We start from the raw sequence: 3562 nt of genomic DNA, 5'->3' as shown, positions 1-3562 counted from the left end.
CCAACTGTAATTGGAGTCACTGTCTGGTTAATGAACAATCCGGTTCATTCTCTAAGATTCTTCTGTCTTCTGTACAGGTCAAAAACTGAGTTCACTGGAGTTCAGATCAGGTAAAAAGAGAAAAATTAACCGTCCTGTATTCTATTTGGACCTCAACAATTTGGATGATGCCTGAACATATTGGGGAGGCCGCTTCACTCAGTATGTCAATTGAAATGCTAATTTCTTCTAGAGATGCCATGATAGACATTGAGAGTATTCAGTCAGATATTTGAATCAAATTAAGTTGATGCATTAACCACCACAGATGTGGAGCTATAGAAAATTTAGTGTCAAAAAGAAAAGGAAATATAATTCCGTTTTAAATTGAGAATAATAAGCAAGTGAATAGTAATTGTAGAAGTTAATGATAGCAACATTTGCTATCACTTAAGTTGTAGGGTGTAAAAATAGGCCATGAAGCATAATCTAATTTTATATATTTTTGGGAAAAGTTTTCAATTAGCAATAAACACGCCTCAGATAAACCTCATTGGCTACGATACTGCCACTGAGCAAAGTTAATTTTATATATTTTTGCCTCATTGCAGCAACACAAGATTTTGATTTTCTGCCTTTTTTTAATGTATTTATTCATTTATAACTACTTTATATATTCAACAAATGTTAATAACTTTAACATTAGCTATATATAAAACAAAATTATATAAAGAATGAATACAAGATGTAATAAGAATATCACTATCTTTGAAAAAAATTTCAATTTACTGTGATATGAAGAGCAAGGGTTTACAGTAGTAACAATTTAAAAGTAATAAATATATTAAAGATAAAAAAAACAACTGCAGAAAACTGAAGATCAGGTTTGAGGATAGGCAAACAAATTTGTGACACCAACATATAAAGAATATGTGTCAGGAATAACAGAAATTAAAATCTAGAAAAGGCAATGGAAATGTTAACATACAATGATAGAAGATGCAATGTATTATTCCATGCAAAAACGCCACGAGTTTACAGTGAAGATGGTGTAGAAAGCTTTTTGGAAAAATAAAAGATTGTAAGAAATATGTGAAGTAGAAGAATGTCATCTCAACCTATGTGAGAAATTTCAAGGGAATTCTTCTATTGTGTTACTACCGTAATGGAAAAAATAGCTTAAAAAGATATGAGCAAAGGAGCAAATAAGAATTAATGTCTTATTTGAAACACATGAACATTTCTACAAGACTGTACATTTAAAATATATTCAGATTCACATAGTTAGTTAATAAGACTACTTTGACCAACAAATATTGTCTCACTTCTTCATTATAAAGAATATTTGATGCAGACTATTTCAAGAACACAAAGAAGAAGGAGAAGGGGTAGAGGGTTGGAGAAGAACGAGATGGATGAAGAGACTGATTCTGACTCACTGTCCTCACGGTGCAAGAAGTAGGGGCTCCTCTGGTGCTGGTCTTTACAGAAGTCCTGAGGCAATTCAGAGCAAGAGGTAAGCTGTGTGCCGAGTATATCTGAGACTTGTCTCTCTACTTTTTATAAAGCCATTAGAGTTCATTCTTAATTATTTTATCTAATATTTGTTATTTCTCAATGGCCCACATTTAATTTTTTTTAATTTATCACTGATGATGTTTACATGGTGGTTTGTTAGGGTGGGAAGGGTCAAAGATCACAGGATAGTGAGTGAGACCATTGCTTACACCTTTTCTTTTTCTTCTTCACATATCTTGGTGGCCGAGGGGCGGGAGGGAGGGTAGATACAAGAGGAGAAACCATGCCCAGAGGCCTGCATTACCCAGGGGATGGGGAATTCCATCTGATGTCATCCGAAGTTCTCCACCATGGAACATTTTCTGAGGGTTCTGTTCATGTATTTTCAGTAGTTCTGAGATGCTCCAAGGAGGAGGAAATCCCTCCGAGGTTGTTTGACTGTCATAGTCCACCTCTGAGTCTCCGTTGGACCAGAAATTTGCTGTCAAACTTTACTAGGGTAGCTAATCAAAATGTTCTTCCCCTATCCTCAGCAAGCCAATGGGTGCTGTGGCCCAGCCCAGCCCTGCCCAACACATGCTCAGCCCTCATGTACCACAGGAGGAGTTGCCACCCAGTCAGTGACCCACAATAACCCCCACTGAACCGGTCGCCAGCTCTAGTTCCTGTGTGTGACATGTGTGGTGGACTGGTCTGGTCTGGTCTGCCCCAAATTCCACTGAGGCCTTGTATACATCATTGGACACTGAAGCATAATTCAACACAATCAACTCCATCCTCTGTCCCACACTCATGTCAGTGAATACCACCACCTGTCTAGCTAGGTCCACTCTCAGTCCTTGTTCTCACACTCACCAATCACAGTTACATCTCACCAGAGTGGAGCCCAGAACCTCGCTCCTGTAACCACTCCCCAACCCAGATCTTGAACTCTCCAGATGGTTCAGCAGTCTAGTTTGGCAGACAGTCCCAAAACTTGCCAGCTGATGCCTCAGTAAAGCCAAACCCACCTGCCCTGACCTGTCCATGCCTGTTCCAATGGATACAAATCAGCTGCCACAGTTTGGATTTTCCCTTAAGCCAGTTCACAGGTAGGCCAACAGGTGTTGTAGCCCTGCTCAGTCTAGTCTGTCCCCAGCTCCAGCTCTCATACTTGTCAGCATAAATGGTAGCCTAGAAGTGGAATCCCCACTACTCCCCTACCAACCTCAACCACCTGTTCTGGTCTTGTATGTGTTAGTGGGTGTTGCAGTCTAGTCTGGAATGGCACATCTCACCTTGGCATTTGCTTATAGGTGCTGTAGCCTGGCCTGGCTTGGTCTGGCCTCATTCCAGTTCACACTGGAGCTCTGATCCAACCTGGAGCAGTCAGCCCCAAGTCCTGGCTTTAATGTGAACTGGCTTGTGATATGGTGTGAGCCAGCCAGTCCTGTACCCCATCCTGGTTCTCAGATCTGCCAGTGAGTGTTATGAAATGGTTGAGTCTTACCATTTTCCATACCTGAGCTAAACATATGCCAGCAGGAACTGCAACCTGGTCTGCTCTGGACTGCTTTGATTCTTGTACTCACCTGTAGAGATTGTGCCTTGACAAATGAGTTCCGGAACCTCCACTATTAGGTCTCCCCTCGGTGGTGGATTTTGCGCACACTGGTGGATCCTTGGTCTGGGTTAATTGAGTCTATCTCCAATCCTGGCAGGAACAATAACCTTACACAATTGGCCCACACCCAACCCAGTTTTTACTATTGGGTGTTACAGCCCAGCCACACACACCGACACAACTTTCATGTGGCCCAGTGGGATCAGAATCCTAGCCCAACCTGTCCTACATTCACTCTGGTTCTTATGAGTATCAGAGGATGCTGGAGTCTAGCCAAGTCTGGCATACTACAGAGCTCATCCCTGCCTATGCTTAGGCATGCTGTAGCTATTTCCAGCCCAGACCACCAACCCCATTCTGGCTCTCTAACGAACTAGTGTAAACCCCAAGCTCACCAGGTTGTCCCCTAAGCTCCCCAACCAGGCCTGTTCCCAGTCCCAGATCATGTGCGTGCCAGTGGTT

The 3562-nt window shown here is 41.9% G+C and overlaps 1 pseudogene; it reads right to left on the bottom strand.

Moving 5' to 3' along the window:
• Positions 1-452: 452 nt before the first annotated feature.
• LOC121168948 lies at positions 453-562 on the bottom strand (annotated as a pseudogene).
• Between the last annotated feature and the right edge of the window lie 3000 nt (positions 563-3562).

Source organism: Ochotona curzoniae, unplaced genomic scaffold, assembly GCF_017591425.1.
Source record: "Ochotona curzoniae isolate NIBS_2020 unplaced genomic scaffold, NIBS_Ocur_1.0 scaffold_1037, whole genome shotgun sequence".
Taxonomy (NCBI): domain Eukaryota; kingdom Metazoa; phylum Chordata; class Mammalia; order Lagomorpha; family Ochotonidae; genus Ochotona; species Ochotona curzoniae.
The sequence above is the reverse complement of the archived record's forward strand: the minus strand, read 5'-3'. Positions and strand labels throughout refer to the sequence as shown.